The following is a 19,239-nucleotide window of genomic DNA, read 5'->3' on the forward strand; positions in this document are numbered from 1 at the left end:
TACTCAATATATAGAGAAGCCATATATTGAGTAGCTTCACATATAAGTTCAAGAAGCTTATATGTGAAGCTATTCAATATATGGCTTCTCTATATATGGCACCACCAAACATATCTTCATAAATCTTTTATTGTCACCAAGTTTGTCTTCATAAAATCAATTCTTTGATCAATCCTACATAGATCATTTTCACTATCAATTACCCTCACAATGGCTCATGATCCCCCATCTCAATCCATGGAGAAACCCAACCAAGATTACCCAAACTATCCAGCCTAGAGCGTACTATACATATACTAACCTCATATGCTATCTTCATATCTACTGATGGAGCTTTGAACCAGAAAAACGCATGGTTGATGGTCGATATGGGCCTTATTATGTCAACATAGTTGATGCTCTCATTTTTGGGTAGGATAGCCATACCGGTTATAAGATCTACATTGTTAGCGTCATGTGCAAGACGCTCCAGCACAACAAAACCCGTAATAGTTCCTCCTTGTTCATAAGAAAAAATCTTCTTCAAGCGACTCCTCTGCATGGAGCCCTCAAAAATAACATTATTGCCAACCATATACCCAGTTCAAAGTAGGTAGGATTTTGCATACTAAAAACCACTTGCTTAAAGACTTTCTGGTTGAAGAAGAATCCCTTGTAGTTCTTTGTAAATCTCAAGCAATTTGTCCCTCTCAAATTTGTTCAAGAGGAAAGTTTGCCGTTTTTTGCTTCCCACCAAAATACTTTTTCCATGAATAAGATCCTTGTAAGCAGATGGAGGCAATCGGTGGCATGTATCCCAAAGGCCTTGAGCTTGCTTTTCTGATGTAACATGGAAGATACCTCTCTTGTGCCAATCTAAACAATGTGAACTGTCTTGTGAGCCACTAGTATGTCCCTCAGGCACAAAGTTTGCTTCTCTTTCACAAGATTGAATACCATCCTTCTCTGTTTTGAACTGCTTTCATAGCTTAGTGAATAGAATACGGCTATGGAAATGAGTGTAAGATATCTGGTTTGACTTGTTATTGGTTGATATACTTAAATACCCTGACACATTTCTTTTAAACGAGAGGTACCAATAGCAATCATGGGACCCATGATGCATAATATCTTCAAATATATCTCCACTACCTGAGAGAAAAACACCCCAACAACATCTCAATGAGCTTCGTTCTCATAACCTTGCAATAAACACACTTCCATATACATTGAAGGTTAAGGAAAGAAAATGTGTACTAGCTACATGCTCCAACAGGGAGCTATTTGGTCCATAAAACTCCTCAGATAGAATGTGCCACGAGCAAAGCAAGGAACGATAAACATGAATATCATGTTGAATTCAACCATGCTTTCTAGTGGAGTCAAAGAACATGTGGGAAATGTCAACGAGTAGACGCCCAATATTAATGTCCGGCACATTAAGTTCATCTTAAAGATGCAATATTTGTGGAAGACACCACTACACAAACTTCTCGCACTCCTCAGCTTTAAACATCTTGTAATGCTTTGAAGGGTTGTTTGGCCATCTACTAGAATTCAAGATTGTCTTGGGGATAGCTTTTGCAACCCGCTTGACTATCTCATCTATCTTCTTTTTTAAGGAGGTGGAAGCGGTGGACATCATCTTCCTTATGTACTTTTGAAATAGGTTAAGGGATAAGATATGCATAATGTCATATACTAGGTCCTTTGTTATATCAAACCCATATAAATGGTATAGACTCCATAGTATTGATTCACCTAATAGACCTGCACATCTTAGCACATCCTTCTTTTTCTCTTTTGTCCTTTGCCTTTTTGACGCTTTGATTGCATCCCACACTTCTTGTGTCGTCCTCTTCTCTGGTGGATACCTCCCCTGATACCTGTGTCTGTCATAGACATACCTACACCCATTTACTTCCTCAACTAGAGCTGCATGAAACTTATCTCGCCTGCAAAAGCTCATTCCCCTGTCTTTAACCTGGTTGAGCTTACACTGAGTCGGTGATCGCCTGTACACAACATTAACATTGTTTGAAGTTGCACCAAACCACCTTGTACACCCTCACCAAGTGTATTTGGGTGGTAGTTATAGTTCACTCTAAGAAAGAGCTTTGCAAATCGCTAAGCAAAGGCTGTAGAAAAGAAGTAAGAATATCAGCATGCTTCTTTTCCAGATCCTTATAAGAGAGAGGTATGAAAAACACTGGGAATGAACCTAAAATCGATTCTTTGCCACCATTAAGTAAGACTATCTCGACCACTACACTATTCTTCATGGTTGTTGATGCTTCTAAAAAGCCATCCCAGTGCATCATGAGTGCAAAATTCCGAGGATCTCCCTAGATGCATAGAAACATAATAAGCTCCAAAAACTCAGCACTCATGTGCGCACATAACTTAATGACACTCTTGGTAAAATAAAAACTTTACCTTGATGAGTTGTTTCTTCCTCCTTATCATTTGTCTGCACTTGGTTCATTTGAAACTATAAGCTTGTGATGCTTCATCCCAAGCCAGATCTAATTGTGGACTTTGTAAATTGCTACGAAATGCTCGATACGGTATATTGCAAGATCCGTTGTTGCAAATTATGGGAGATTCCCAAAATGAACCTGGATCCCAAAACTGTTGATAAATTCTTGTCTTTTCACCGCCCCAAAAATCATGTATGTGCTTAGGAAAGTCTCGCACATCTTTGCCCAACCATTTTCTTCTTGCATAGCACATACCTAAGAAGTCATGGTAGTATGATTGATTGAGACATTATGTCTTTAACTGGTCAATCAAAGAGGTATAGTGAAACGATATCATTTGTTTCCTTGGAGTGTTACATAAATACACCTCTCACAATCACGTTTTAAGCGAGTCGATGATAATGTGTCACTACATGTGCATTTCAATGCTTCTTATTCGTCAAGATCCTCTAATCTTGGGTGGAGTACTTGGCTTGTGGCTATGACTCTCTTTTCCGATGCATAGCTTCCACTCTTCCGGAGAGACCATGCCCCTATCTTTGTACAACCTAAATAATTTTGAGAAGCTAGAAGGAATTGGGCTGCCATTGAGACATCCATCCCAGTCCTTGGACTTTTGTATCAATAGAGAAGCCAAGCATGGTTCCTTAGTGGTAGTTGATTTGTTTCCCTTTGAGGGACAAATTCCTTCAAACAACACTCATAAGATGTCATGTTTTAATTTTATCGATGTTTGATGCTGATCTAGGGTGGATTGCAACCGCACTACGCAATGTGAAATATAATCATCAAGAGCTTCCTCATTTAAGGCCTTGAAACTTTGAAGGAACATACGGACAGCTTGTTCCTCCTAGAAGACAACTTATCCCAAAGAGGCATGATTACTCACAATGAAGGAAGAATACACTCATATTTATTATCCAAGAAGGGGCCCAGAAGTGCATAGGAGTGAGGATAGTCCACACATTCTTCCTCAATTTACTGGAAGCCCGTAGCCAATTTTAGACTATAAAAGAATCACAAAGTTCTAGGTTTGCAAAAGACACAAGTAAGAAGGAAAACCCTGAGAGAAATAAATACAACATATGCAACCCAAAATGTTGTGAGTTTGAAGGCTCAGAGTTTCTACCTCCATGAAGAATTTCATGCAATGCATGTTGCTTTGGCTATCTCACTAAAGCAACCTTAATGGGCTGATTTCTATGGGAAAGGACAATGTGCTTCTGTTGAGAAATAATCGAGAATTGCCACCGTCAATGACCATCTTCGCACTCTTTCCAATCATCTGGGAAACTTGTGCATGCTATGGAATGAGGCAATTGTGGGAGAGATACTCAACACTAGCCTAGGCTTAATATACTTATCTAAAGCTACATGTAAACCCATGTAAGAGGAACGCTAGATAGGGTCTCATAGAATGTCAAAAACACCCTCACAAAGGCAACATAGGTAAATTACTGTCATAAAAGCAGCTAAGGTCAAGTAAGCTAATTAAAAACCACAGGGCATCATGCATGTATATACAACTTAGTCTGTGAAGTTTGAACCAAGAAGGAGCATAGAATACATAAACCTTGACAAAAAATAGCAATCAATTTTTCTCAAAGTCTGAAACTAAAGATTTATGTGGATGTAGCATTTCCTTATAGAAAACCTTGAAAACTAAAGGCCCCACTACCACCAAAAAATTATGAGACCAACTCAAAATTTCTTGAAGCTGTGAACATGTAAAAGATCATTTCATTTCTTGAAGATATTCCTTGAAGATATGAACATGAAGATGTATGTAAAACAAAGATGTATACAGAGAACAAAGCTATGAACATATTCTAGAAATTGAAACAAAACTTGAATGCTTATGCTTCAATTGTCGTGAAATTATCAACAATAGCAAATGCTCCACATCTTTTGTCACTACAAATGCTTCACATCTTTTGTCACTAGACTCAACTCTGTATTGAACTCATATCAACACAAGACATCGGAAATTACATATTCTCTGTTGATAAATATTGCAAAACATATCTATTTTTACTGTACCATGTGACAACATTAAAAGTGAAAAAGACAAAACAGGTTTCTACATCAACCAACCATATGATTGCATTGTCAAAGAATCAAAACATAAAAATCACCCAAATGAGAATCTGTCCATGTCACAGTGAAGCCTCAACATGGAATTTTTCATTGTAGTGATTCTGTTTGTAGCATAAGGTGCACTCGGTGAAATAGGGAAGCCATAGACTACATACACGAGCATCTTGAGCAACTAAGGCATTTTTTGGGATCATGCTCCAACTCTTGGCACTGTTTGCTGGCATGTGTTTTTTCCCCATTGGCACGAAGGCTTTGGCCTTGAAACCTTCCTTGAGGAGCCTTTCTTGCATCCCCTCTTGACCACTATAAGATGTTCTTGGCTGATGACACTTTCCAGGAACATGTTAAACTGTAAATCAACCATTTTAAGCTTTTGACTAAGAGCCTTCTAAGATAATCCAAGATTTTTCTAAAGAATGCATTTCACATCCTTGAATAACCGAGATTCATCTTGAGGATACTTCCTCATCCAACAGTCCCATCTCTTTTGAATCTGAATTAGACTCTCAGCTATGAACAATGTGCCTATCAATCCTAGGGACCGCTTGCTTGTATGCAATGCATGGGGTCATCCTGGAGGGATAAATAGAAGTGATCAAATCTCAGCCACGAAGTGATATTGTGCTCGAGGGAGAACACTTGTACCCTTGTTCATACATGCTTGCCAAGCATTCATAATTTTTGGGTCATTTGGATCCCATAAGTAGAATGTCTTTCTCCCCTCTACCAACAAAATCCACCCGATTGTACACATGGGGTCTATATGTGAGGCCATAAAGAAATGTTTGTCGGTATAAAGGACTCCTACCTTAAAGTTGAGGTGTCCAAACCCCATCGCTTATAACAAGTCATGATGGATGTCATCCGTAAACTGAAGGAAACTATGAAGGGGCTCCACAAAAGAGTTACCCAAGGGAATACATTGGTTCAAAATAGCAAGGCCCATCTCATGACTCTCATTCAAAATTTTCTCATAGGATAGATGATACACACCTCCAAACCTATCAGTCACTTGAACTTGTGTATCTCCCAGACACTTGATAATGTGATCCTCAAAATCCTCTAAAACTGAATTTCACTTGGAAGTACCTTGGTCACAACATCTAGAACAAGTGTGGACTTCAAGATTAGCCTCTTAAGCAACACCTCTAAGGAGGTAGGGATGGGAAGGGGTACTTCCTTAGCCATGATTTCTGGAAAATATAAAAATAAATGCATTATGCGGTGGTTGGATGCGAATGTGGATGGATTAGTGTGCAAACCAAGAATAAGAGACAATCCAAAAAGACCTACAGATCTACCAACAGGTAGTGGACTAGAGACGTGCTACTCAAGATGCAAACACACCCAATTTATCTTGTTTCAAAACACTATTAAGTACATTTTTTAAACTACTTAACTTACACAAAGCTCTATTCTGGTTATCTCCGATTTAATGATCGTTTTTGGCAAATACATCAACACATGAATATGAACAAGATTTCACCTTCACACACACACTTAACCCTCCAAATATGTTTAAGCTAGCCGGTCCCAACAAAAGGTCATTTGCATGCAAGACATCTGTAAAAAAAAACACCAAGACTTTTCAACATATGAAGACAAACAATCGGACCTTTTCCAAATCTAGCAATACAAAACACAATTAGGTATTTGTTGTTCAAGCAACACACATTCTAACCTGAGACTACTTGTGAATATTATTGTCCTAAGTGGATTGGCTAGGGATAGAAAATCAAATATCAAACCATGAAGGGCAAAACACTTCAAAAGGTAGACAACATAGCTAATGATCACTACCTCCGTACCTTCTCATATTGCTCATATCCACCACTTCAGGGGTAGATTGACCTCTCCTATCCAAACAGAGATAAGAACACACAAGCCATTCTATCATCAACAACCTTTAAGTCAATAAGAGCATAATGTCAACATACCCACTCTCTTTAGCAATTCATGCATAGTAGATTAGATGATGACCAAGCGATAACAATCAGAAGTTATGTTTAAATTATAATAAAATATGGTATCCATATTACAACACACGCGCAAAAATCCTATACCAGCACATTATCCAAATCTAATGGCACACCATCTAGTCCAAAGATGACTGATGATGTGCATGGGATATGTGTATCTTATGTGTTTAGGTATGCATGTATGTGTGAATGTGGATGGATTAGTTTGCATCAAACGTTGTCCATCTTTGCTTATGCAACCTCATGGAGAACTCTGCACTAGTTTAAACAAAATTCACAGTGAACAGTGTGCCCATTATGTGCCCATTTGCCTCCAAACTCTTGATGCTTCTCCGCTCACAATGCCGGTCAGCAGGATGTGTTGATTTTGTTGGAGCTATATATGGCTCACTCTACTCAACTTGGTCTCACCTATATATTTGTATCTTGTCCTCAATATGAATCAGTATTTGGGAGCGTATATGGTGTGTCTCTTGTCTCGTCTCTCTCTCTTTCTCTCTACATCTCAACATGGTATCAGAGCAGTAACGATCATGCGCCGATTCAATTCATGGTGACAAAATAGTATGTGTATGCGATTTGCATGTAAGATTCAAAAATTGCTACAAATTTTATTTTTGAGCATTGATTCTTGTTAATTGTGGTTGTTTTGTGTTAAGAAGAATATGATTAGTGTTTTGTTTTGTCTCCTCGAGCTCTTCGATTTGAGTTCTAGGTTTGCGTCAATCGGAGTTCGCAGCAGAAAGTTATGCTGTTTTTACTGCAATCGAGCTTGACGCAGCTTTCTTCGTCCTACTTCTTCGTGAAGCATCCGCGATCGTTTTTCTTATTTTGGCGTTAACTTTTTCAAGAAGATTTAGCTTTTTGCTATTCATATTGTGTCCGTCAATCTTGCGTCTCACGCCACTCTATTTTGAGGACTCTTTTATTATTAACGTCTCCTTTACCCTGCCCTTTTTGGGTGACGTCTCTCACATCTTTGGAAGTTCCTTGAGCATCCTTCTTACGTTTATTGTTGACAGAACGAAGTCCTCATATCTCTCTCATTCTCAATTGCGGCCTTCACCATATATGGTGTGCAAATTCTGCGATCTTATCTTATACATCTTCTTGCAACAAGATATGGCTATGAATATTCTCGTCAACGGTTTTCCTTCTGGCCAGCGTTCTATTCCTCCTTTCCAAGGTCAAGGTTTTCCAGGCTGGAAAGCAAAGATGTTGTTAATTCTTGAAGGCGATGAACTCTCCGATGTTGTTCTTGGAAATCGTGTTTGTCCGCCTCAGCCTGTTGATACGGATAATGATAACGTGCTTATCACTGAAGGACCTATATTTGAAGATTGGAATGTTGCCTATACGGATTGGCAACGATGTGATAAAGCAGCTCGTCGGTATATTCTTTCTGCTCTTATTGATTCCCTTTTGCTTGATATGTATGAACTGCCTACTTCCCACGACGTATGGAAGTACCTTATTGCAAACTTTCAGAAGAAATCTGTCACAGAAATACTTTATTTGAGAGGGTTGCTTAACAAGTTACAATATGAAGTTGGTACTGCCATGACGGGACATATTGAATCTTTCAAATCTATTGTTAATCAACTTGCTGCTGCCGGTGATCCTGTTCCACAAAAGCAACTGATTACACTTCTCCTTGATACGGTGAAGGACTCTTCTTATGATAACATTGTTACTATTCTCTCTAATAAAGATGGTCTTGATTTCGACCAAGCCTGCATGTCTTTAATTGAATACTCTCAACGTCAAGAATGTCGTAATGCTAGTCATGATACAACTATGATTTCACACGAGGAGACTGAGTCACAACAGATGGAATGGGCTTTTTATGCTCGAAGGCGTCCATTTCAACGAGGAAACCGCAGAGGTGGCCGTCGCGGTAATATTTTCTCTCGTCTCAAATTTCCTAATAAGCAATGTTCTTACTGCAACATAAATGGCCATACTGAAGATGATTTTTGGGCACGTCAATATGATGAAGAACACAATATTACCACAAAATAACCACGTTTATCTAGAGACTCTTCTTCTTCTTCTTGTGAATATTGTGGACGATCTGATCATCCCACTCATATGTGCTATAAGCGTCGATTCGACATAGATCGGAATAGAGCATATGCTACTGAACATCGAAACAACATTGTACCAGAAACAAGTTGCGTCCTATGTTCAGTTGCTCCAGACAGAATACTTCATGTACACGATGGATCACTTTTTATTGTCGATTCTGGTGCTATAGGAAATATGACATATCAGTCTAAGTGGCTGCATAACTATCATCCACTGCCAGTTCAACGTGTTTTTTATCTTGCTGATGAAACTACTTGTCAAGTAAAGGGTATTGGAGACTTATATCTTGGTACCTTATCTTCTTCCACTCGAATTTTGCGAGAAGTATTACATGTACCAGATCTTCAACGTAATCTTCTTTCAGTTGCTAGACTTGTTGATCTTGGTCTGTTTGTTGGATTTGATCATACCAAATGCCAAATTGAGAAAGATGGACAGACTATAGCCACTGCTCCTCGAAATGGTAATTTGTTTGAACTCTCTCTCAACGATGCTGTAGCAAATGTTGTCACTGCTCCAGGTGATCATGATTGCAAAGTATGGCATCACCGTTTTGTTCATGCTGATTTCTCAAAACTCCTTGATCTTCAACGTCGTGATCTTGTTCATGGCATGGATCTTAAAGCCCATCCTCATATGGGAATTTGTGAATTTTGTGCTCTTGGGAAACACAATCGCAAACCCTTTCCTCTTTCAAATACAACTCATTCTCATGACATATTGGATCTTGTTCATACTGATATATGTGGACCTCTACCTTCTTCGAGATCACAATATCGCTACTTCATTACTTTCATTGATGATTTCTCAAGGTATACGACTGTATTTCTACTTAGACAAAAATCTGAAGCCTTATCTGTTTTCAAACAATTCCACAAGGCTGCAAAACTTCAAACTGGTCGTCGCCTTAAGAAGCTTCGCAGTGACAATGGAGGCGAATATGTTTCTCGAGAGTTTGTGAGTTACTGTGCTGACAGTGGAATTCATCATGAACACACTATTCTATATTCGCCTCAGCAGAACGGTGTTGCTGAATGAAAGAATCGCACTATTCTCAATGCTGTAAGATGTATGCTGATTCATTCTGGCTTATCTCGTGTTTTTTGGGCTGAAGCTACTTTGACAACAGTATTTATTCAAAATCATCTTCCTACTACTGCACCCTCTGGTAAGATACCCATCACAGCATGGACAGGTGACATTCCTTCTGTATCTCATTTTCGAACCTTTGGATGTATTGCTTATATTCATGTTCCCAAAGAAACACGAACAAAGCTTGATGCTCCTGGTCTTAAAGTTATTTTTATTGGATATTCTGACACTTCCAAAGGCTACAAATTCTATGACCCTTCCTCCAAGAAATTAATTGTGAATCGTGATGCTACTTTTAACGAACAGCTTATGGGAGGCTCATGGTCCATGGATGATTCTGATGATACTAAATCATTGCTTCAAGCTTTTCCATTTCTTTCAGAAGATGAAACTCTTCCTATAGAGAAACTTTCCTCTTCACAACCATCCATTCCAAATGTCGCCAATGATGATATTGATATTTTTGTTGATCTGCCTATTGATTTTGAACATGGCTCATGTCATGTTTATGATGACGATGTTGCTGATAATGCTTTTTCTACTTCCGCAGATCCCATTACTTATGATGAAGCTATCTCTTCACCACAAAAGGATCAATGGCTATGGAAGCAGAGTACGATTCTCTTATCTCTAAAGGTACATGGATACTAACTGAATTACCTCCTGGTCGTACAGCTATTAAATGTAAGTGGGTGTATAAAACAAAAGTAAAAGCAGATGGATCTTTTGACAAGTCCAAGGCGCGTTTAGTTGCAAAAGGTTATTCCCAAGTAGCTAGTGTTGATTATCAAGAGACTTTTTCACCAGTTGTTCGCATTACAAGTGTTCGAGTTTTATTGGCATTTGCTGTTCAATTTGATTTAGAAGCTCATCAAATGGATGTGCGAACTGCTTTTCTTGATGGTAACTTGGAAGAGGAAATTTATATGGAGACCTTGTTGCTCAACTCCATAAGGCACTATATGGTCTCAAACAAGCTTCGCGAGCCTGGTATACAAAATTTGATCTTTTTCTCACCTCTAAAGGATTCATCTCTTGCTCGTCAGACCCCAACTTATACATAAAACGCCAAGGTAGCAGTTTTGTGATTCTTGCTCTTTATGTGGATGATACCATCCTTGTTTCCAATGATTTGGGATTTCTTCAGCAAGTGAAAAAGTTATTGTCTTCTGCATTTGATATGGTGGATCTTGGAGAGATTCACTCGTGTCTTGGCATTCAAATCCAACGGAACCGTACAAAAGGTATTTTATTCCTTCGACAATCAAAGTTTATTGCAGATACTATTCAAAAATTTGTTATGGAATCTGCACATTCAGCCAACACACCTTGTCTTGCAAGCTCTACGAAGAACACTTCTGATAATGGCGGTCAACTTGTCACAAATCAACCTTATGCTAACTTGATTGGATGTCTTCAGTTTGTTGGCATGAACACTCGTCCTGATATTCTGTTTGCTGCTAATTATCTTGGACAACATCTTGCATGTCCTTCTCTTAAGCATTGGTCTGTTGTAAAGCGTGTGTTGAAATACTTGAAAGGCACTACAGATTTTGGTTTAGTCTATCGACGACAACTCACATCGGATTCTATGCAATCTCTTTCTCTTTTGGGTTACACAGATGCAGACTGGGCAAGCTCACATTTATCTATGCGATCTACTAGTGGAAATTGCTTCTTTATAAATGGTTGTCTTGTTTCTTGGACTAGCAAGAAACAACGTTGTGTTGCAATTTCTACGACTGAGTCAGAATATGTTGCGGTATCACTTGCAGCTCGTGAGTTGATTTGGCTTTGACAAATGCTGGTTGATATTGGTCACTCTCCTCTTTCTAGCACACCCTTGCGGTGTGACAACCAAAGTGCTATTAGTCTTTCAAAAGACTATGTTCAACATAATAAGTCAAAGCACATTGCTGTCCATTATCATTATGTCAGGTATGAAGTACGCAAAGAAACCATTATGGTTGAACACTGTCCAGGTGACCAGATGATTGTAGACATTTTGACCAAAGGCCTCAACGAGTCACGTTTCATCCTCTTGCGCTCAGAGCTTGGAGTTGCTTCGACCTCACTCTTTCTAGATTAGCTTCTTTGCTATTGTAATAGCTTTGTACATATGACATTGTAATCTTTTAGGTACCATGCACTATGCACACTCCACATTTGCACATTGTGATCTCTAAGTCACTTGAATATTTGTACATAGATGCACAATTCACTTTCACATCATCATCGCTGGTTCATATTTTCAAATTGTATAGGGGCTTGGGTTTTTCCCTTGAACTCCCCAAGGGTTTTTTCATCCAAAGCTAGAGACCTTTGTATGAGTGGGGGTGTTGGAGCTATATATGGCTCACTCTACTCAACTTGGTCTCACTTATATATTTGTATCTTGTCCTCAATATGAATCAGTCTTTGGGAGCGTATATGGTGACCTTCCAATACTATTCGTTGACAACACCTGAATTCCCCTTCTTTTGTGTACTTGGATTTCCACTTAATCCAGCCCGTTAATAAGTTGAAGGTGGTGGTGACTGGTGCCTATGTGTGAGGGGTTTGGGGGGGGGGGGGGGGATACATTCAGTTGTCTGAGTAGATGCGGGAGATGGAGTGCTATCAAGTAGAGAAGGGGGTGCGAGCGAAATCATTCATGGTACATTTCAATCACCAAGAGGGGGGGAGCGAATTCATGGAGAATAGTACAAGTCAAAATGATCCCCAAATTTTCACGAGCCTATATTTGAAAATACAATGTGGTAATTTAGGAGTTTCAGTATTGTACACTACAGCCTCAACTTTAGCAACCTGCAATACCACATTGACATTATATTCCCTCAGAGTACTTGGAGCCTTGAAAGCAAGTGAGGGAGGGAGCTTGGATTCTAAGGGTGGGAGTTCTAAATCAATTTTTCTCATCAATGCCATGTAGGAAGGGAAGAAAGGGAAGGTACAAGGCTTGCCAAAATATTTTCCTAGACAAATTCTAAAGGTCCATTTTCGATAAGACTGTTAGGAAATAAGACGTAGCTAAATAGATAATTGAGTAGATTACTTAATGGAGAGAGACAGATTTACATACACGAGATTATAGAGTAGAGAGAGAGAGAGAGAGTACACACGATATACGTGGTTCACCCAATGTGGGCTACGTCCACGGGAAAGCAGCCACTCAATGGCTTTAGTACTTCAAAACAAGAAGTAATTTACAAAGGGATTATACCCTTAATGGAGCTCCCGCCTTGCTTCACTCTCACCACCTCACACTCACCTTGTTGCATCAACTTCACACTATGAAATGTGTGTAGAAATGGCCTCCTTTTATAGGCCAAAAGGGCTGCCCTCTCTTATGAGAGACAGCCATGTGTAGCCGCCCTTGTGCGAATAAGTCCAAATCGGACCCTCCAATCCGCCATGTGTGACCGCCCTTGAGAAGACAAGTCCGCTTTTGAATTCGGCCATCGGCCACCGGCCAACCGACCGGTTGTTTTCCGACCATTTTCCGGCCGCCGTCCGGCCATAATATTCCGGCGAAAAAGAATATTCCGGCGAAAACAAAAGTCTCGGGGGCCTCCGCCCCCGAGGCCTCTAAAGTTGCCCCTGATTCTTGTCCGTGAAAATTTTGGTTTCCGGTGAGTGATTTTTCTGCACGCACGATGGCTTCTCCTCATAATGGGGGCCTTACAAATGTGTGCTTTTACCATAGAAAATTACAAGGGTAAATCAGGCTCCATACTTAACAAAGACAAGCCCAAATTTTTTGTTAACATGGAAAGGGGCCCGCAATGTTCGAAAAAAGTGTGTCTTGGCTTAGCCCTGTGCTAGTTAAATTGAAACTATGCACTAACGCCTTCAAAAGGGAGTAGAGAGAGAGAGAGAGAGAGCGGGGGGGGGGGAGGTCCATTTAAGTGCTTCCAAACCCTTTTTTTTAAAATCTTGATAAATTTTGATTTCTTTATTTATAGCCTCAGGGACCTCTCTCGCATAGAGTTTTGCAAGCTCATAAACTAGCCAGTTATACTTTGCACCAACAAGTTGAAATTATGTTTAAAGTTCTTTCTTTAGAAAGAATTTTTTCATGAGCCCTAGTTTGACAGCTATATGGGAGACACTTTATAGACTTTAGATTTCACAATCAAGAATGCTTGTAGAGAACACTTCCCCAAAGATAAACAATCTCTCTCTCTCTCTCTCTCTCTCTCTCTCTCTCTCTCTCTCTCTCTATATATATATATATATATATATATATATACACACACACACACACACACAATGCTCTTATACAATGTGCATAAGAAACTCCTTTTCTCTACAAAGGTATACATGCACATACATAGGCCATATATATATATATATATATAATATATATATATATTATATATATATATATATATATTATGTCTATCACTACAAGATGTCGCGTAGAAGTCGGCGCAGGTACTGATGAAATAGCGCTAATTTTTAAACTAAAAAGCGATAAAATAAGCCTCAAAAGAGACGTCGGTATCGTAGCGTCGGTATGGCCGGCGTCCGAATAGGCCTTTGAATAGGCGTCAAAATATTCAACGTAATAAGCACCGATAATAATATATTAAACTCCAACACTCATTCTGTTGGCTCTACCGACGGTGATACCGACGACAAAAACTTTTTGGGCAGAGAGGGCTGAGAGCTAATGCTGCATGTAATGCAACAAAAACGAACAGCCCTCTCTGCCCAAAGAAAGAGTGCACAAGCAACCGCACTCCACCTACAAGCTGTTGCTAGAGAGCGAGTGTATGGCAATTAGCAAAATTTCAAGAATAACATAACTTGTTAACATAATTGAAACATGAGTCAAAAACTGTAAAACAATAAACATAACCAATTTGTCATACCATAACCATTACCATAACTTGCTTTTCGTACCATAACCATAACCATAACCATAACCATAACCATAACCATAACCATAACCATAACCATAACCATAACCATAGCAAAACCATAACCATAACCATAACCTTGCACAACCATAACCATAACTATCAAATGATTGTCATACCATCATAGCAAAACCATAATCTATCTTGACTATCAAACCTTAACCATACCATAAACTGTACATATGCAAATAATTACCGAGTGAGAAGCCCTCATGGTAATGCCTCCCAATTGATGTCCTCTCCCTACTCCTGCAGCTGGGTCAAAAGGTCCACAAGTCCATGCTTGTACCCATACTTCTCCTCTTGGCATGTCAGAAGGCGCTTCACGGTAACTTCCTTCAAAATTATGGTTTAATCATTAGATAAATCTTCAAGTAAAATATATATTATCAATAAATTAAAGCATACGTATAATACTTACAAAATCATGTTGAAGCGTATCGTAGCCTCCACTCCCAAGATGTGACGCTCCAGCAGACTCCAAATGTGCTCTGGCTGCATCTCTCTACTGCTAAAATCTATTGCGATTGTCTTGTGTCTCTCATGCAATCCCCATCCACTCCTCTGCGTCCAACCATGCGAGCTTGGGACTACCTTCATCATTAAACATGTCTCTGGCCTTTGATCGATGGTGTGACATTATGGACCTCACCATGCTCAAAATCTAGGCGTTCGAGACCTGATCGTACCCCTCTGTCAGCCTGTACTCTCTCTGAATGGCATCGATGATGTAATTCTTTCTCTCAAGATTGAGATTTTTCCAAATCTCCATCACAGAGTGACCAAACTGAATCGTACAGAGCTGTTGAATCCTCTATCACATTTCCTTTCCCACTGTATCTGCCACAATAGCCCCATCCCTGCTCCTATACACCTTGCTAGGATCATGCTCGTGTGATCCCCAAGGTGTACGTGGTGTGCCCATCAGTGAACTATCTACTGAAGAGAGTGGTGAACGCTCTGTCGATGGTGTGGACGCATCGGTAGAACTGCTACCACAGCAACCATCACCTCCAGAACAATGGCTACATCGTCTCAAGGATGAACCACCCATCGGTGTAGAGGGCACGTGAGTCCTAGGCATAGGGGGCACACAAGACAGAGGTGTGGGGCCGCTCGGTGTAGGGACCACACTAGTCCCGGGCATAGGGTCAGCCGTAGTAGGTCTAGAGGTACCTCCACCCCAAAGGTGTTGTGCCATTGCGATCTGCTCTCGTGTGAACTAAGACAAAAACAAGCCCATCCGCTCGGGTGATATGCCGGCCGGAGTGACTGGAAAACTAAAACTAGGATAGTATGCCTCATCGTCATTGGCCATGGTTAATCATACACAAACAACACCCACAAAATACGTTAGTTTACGTAAGAAATGCTTAATCAATACAAAAGACAAATCAATGAAAGTGCTACACAAATGAAACACAATCAATGAAACTGCTACATAAATGACCAAAATCTAAAGTGTATTATAGACAAATAAAAAGAGATTTACAAAAGGTTTCCTAGAAAAAGTCATTAGTTAACCTATAACCTAACCTAACCGAAGTCCATTTGCGTTTTTTAAAGTACACGAGTCATCTTCAAAGTCCGATTGCATTGTTTCTACTATTAATTTGACAATAGCTCTAACCTAACCTATCATCATTATGCCTAACCTAACGTAAAACCTATACCTAACTTAACTTAATGTAACCTAAGTTATAGCATCTACCTAACCTATAACCTAACCTAACCAAAGTCCGTTTGCGTTTTTAGAAGTACACGAGTCATCTTCGAAGTCCGATTGCGTTTTACTACCATTAATTTGACGCTAGCTCTAACCTAACCAATAATCTAACCTAGACTAAAACCTATACCTAACCTAACTTAATGTAACCTATCTTATAACATCTACCTAACCTAACCAAAGTTCGTTTGCATTTTTAGAAGTACACGAGTCATCTTCGAAGTCCAATTGCATTTTTTCTACTATTTATTTGATGCAAGCTCTAACCTAACCTATAATCGTTATGCCTAACCTATAATTTAACCTAACGTTGTCAGGTGTTTTTTGGAATGGGCAAAACGCCAATCTCTAGTGCTGGAATGTTTGTCAAATTGTCTCATGAGTTATGTGTGCTTGCAGGTAGTGGTCTCGACTTGGTCAATGAGGGCGGATACGGTGGCAAGGGTTTTTGGGTCAAACAGTTGGTATGCTTTGTGGTCGTGGTATGCATGCATTTCCCTCTTTTTTTCCTGGAAGGCCTCAATCCCATGCCCCTATCAATCTCGTTGTCGTGCTTGATACCAGTGGGAGCATTTTGGGCTTTTGGCTTTGGATCTAATCATGATGCTTCTATCATGCATGTCATAGGTGAGGTCTCAAGGGATACATTCTTGTTCATCCAGGCTGAAGGAAGAGTCCAGGATGCTTTTTCTCAGTGCATTGGTGGCTTACTGAGTGTGCTAGCCTAAGATGTAGAGTAAAATGTTTCTTGTTCGTCGCCTGGTGTGTATATGAATGTGATACATGATGGGTAGCTATCACGGTTGTGTTGTACACGTGGGCACCATGGTCAACTAATTTATCATGGGAGTCAATCATTGGGAGATCAACCGATCGAAGAGGTAAGAAGGACTAACGGAGGATGTAAAAAATAGTTCAAAAGTCGTTGCCACATATAGAAGGTGGGATGGGGGCTGAGGTGGCGTAACTAGCACAACCGAGTGGGAGGGCACTATCTGAGAGCGGGTGGACAGGTCGAGCAGGAGGAGAAGCCAGAGACAGGGGAGCGTGTTAGGAATGGGAGGCACACCAGAAAAAGAGGAAGAGGGTGGCCGAGGGCGGTGATGTAGCTGGCCTTCGTTTTTTCTCCTCTGAGTGCCTCCCCGTGCTGGCGGGTCCAGATGGTAGAGAGGCGTTGCAAAATCGACAGGGCAGAAGTGTGTGTTGTGCGATGGTGATAAGGGTGGAGAGAGCCTCCCCTTTGTGTGCAAGAGCAGATAAATAATTTTTTTTTTAATAACTACAGGAGAGCTGTGAGCAGAGAGGAAGCGGCCAACTTTGGGGAAAGTGGACAAGCAGACCCAAGGGGGACAGTTTTGTGAGATGAGGGGATGTGGTAAGGCTCGACAAAGAGGGCTCATGACTCTAGTCAGTGTTAAACTTGAGGGAGAATGTCAGAGATGATGGCGACCTTTCAATGCAGTACATCGTCCATGTTGAAGGGCTCTGATCACAGAGGAGATCCCAAGCTCAATTTTGGAGGATGCTGATCTTAAGCAGTTTAAAAGCTCAATGCATGCTGACAGTTGAGTTGCATGGAAGAAGCTTTTCAAATGTGATTTTGCAGGACACGATAAGATCAAAGAGGAAGGATCTTAGTATGCACTTGGTTTGTTGGCGAGTGTTGTAGTTTCATGTAGTGAGATTGTTTTTTTCCTAGTCGGTGTGTGCTTGTAAGCCCCCATGGCCAAGAATTTGAGCCGACGATTTCGAGGCGGTCTTGCAAGGTGAGATAAGTAGTGTTTTGGTCGTATTTGTTGGAAGTTCAAACTGGCAAAGAAGCATTGCTATAGAGGTGCCCCGCTTCGGCTTCCTTATGTCAACGTAAAACCTATACCTGACTTAACTTAATGTAACCTAACTTATAACATATAGCTAACCTATAACCTAACCTAACCGAAGTCCGTTTGCATTTTTAGAAGTACATGAGTCATATTCAAAGTCCGTTTGTATTTTCTCGACTATTATGTCATCGATAGCTCTAACCTACCCTATAATCTCACCTACCATATAACCTAAACCTAACCTAACATAAAAACAACACAATGGTGAGGTGTTTAGCAAAACGACAAGCCATACAGTTTGCCCACGATGCATATGCGATGTGGGCAAACTCTATGGCTTGCCAATTTGGCAAACGGCTCACCACTGTGTTGTTTTTAGAGTTGCAAAGCGATTTTATGGCCTAAAAACCGCTTGCAGATATATAGAGAACACAATGGCGAGCCGTTGGCAATATGGCAAGCCATAGATCTTGCCCACAATGCATACACCTTGTGGGAAAGCTTTATGGCTTGCCATATTGCCAAAGGATCGCCATTGTGATGTATTTAGGGGCATGATGTAATTTTAGCGCTTAAAAATCGATCGCAAACATATAGACAACACCATGGCGAGCCGTTTGGCAATACGGCAAGCCATAAAGCTTTCCCAGATTGCATATGCAATGTAAGCAAGATCTATGGCTTGCCCTATTGCCAAATGGATTGCTATGGTGCTATTTTAGGACTTGAAAACCGCTTGCAGACATATAAACAACACAATGGCGAGCAGTTGGCAATACAAAAAGCCATACAGCTTGCTCACAATGCATATGTGTTGTGGGTAATCTTTATTGCTTTCCGTATTGATGAACGGATTGCCATTGTGTTGTTTTTAATGCACTGTGGGTAAGCTCTATAGCTTGCCGTATTGTCGAACGTAGCTTAACCTAATGTAGCTTTACCTAACCTAACCTAACATAACCGAATGTAGCTAAACCGAATGTAGATTAACTTAACCTAGCATAGCTTAAATTAATCTAAGCTAACGTTGTCGAGGGATAATTGTGCGAA

At 40.2% G+C, this 19,239-nt stretch overlaps 1 pseudogene; it reads left to right on the forward strand.

Annotated features, from left to right (window-relative positions):
• The first annotated feature begins 14,129 nt into the window (after positions 1 to 14,129).
• On the forward strand, positions 14,130 to 17,280 carry LOC147427774 (uncharacterized; annotated as a pseudogene).
• Positions 17,281 to 19,239: the final 1,959 nt, after the last annotated feature.

This window comes from Adiantum capillus-veneris, chromosome 23, assembly GCF_014529385.1.
Source record: "Adiantum capillus-veneris isolate H3 chromosome 23, ASM1452938v2, whole genome shotgun sequence".
NCBI lineage: Eukaryota > Viridiplantae > Streptophyta > Polypodiopsida > Polypodiales > Pteridaceae > Adiantum > Adiantum capillus-veneris.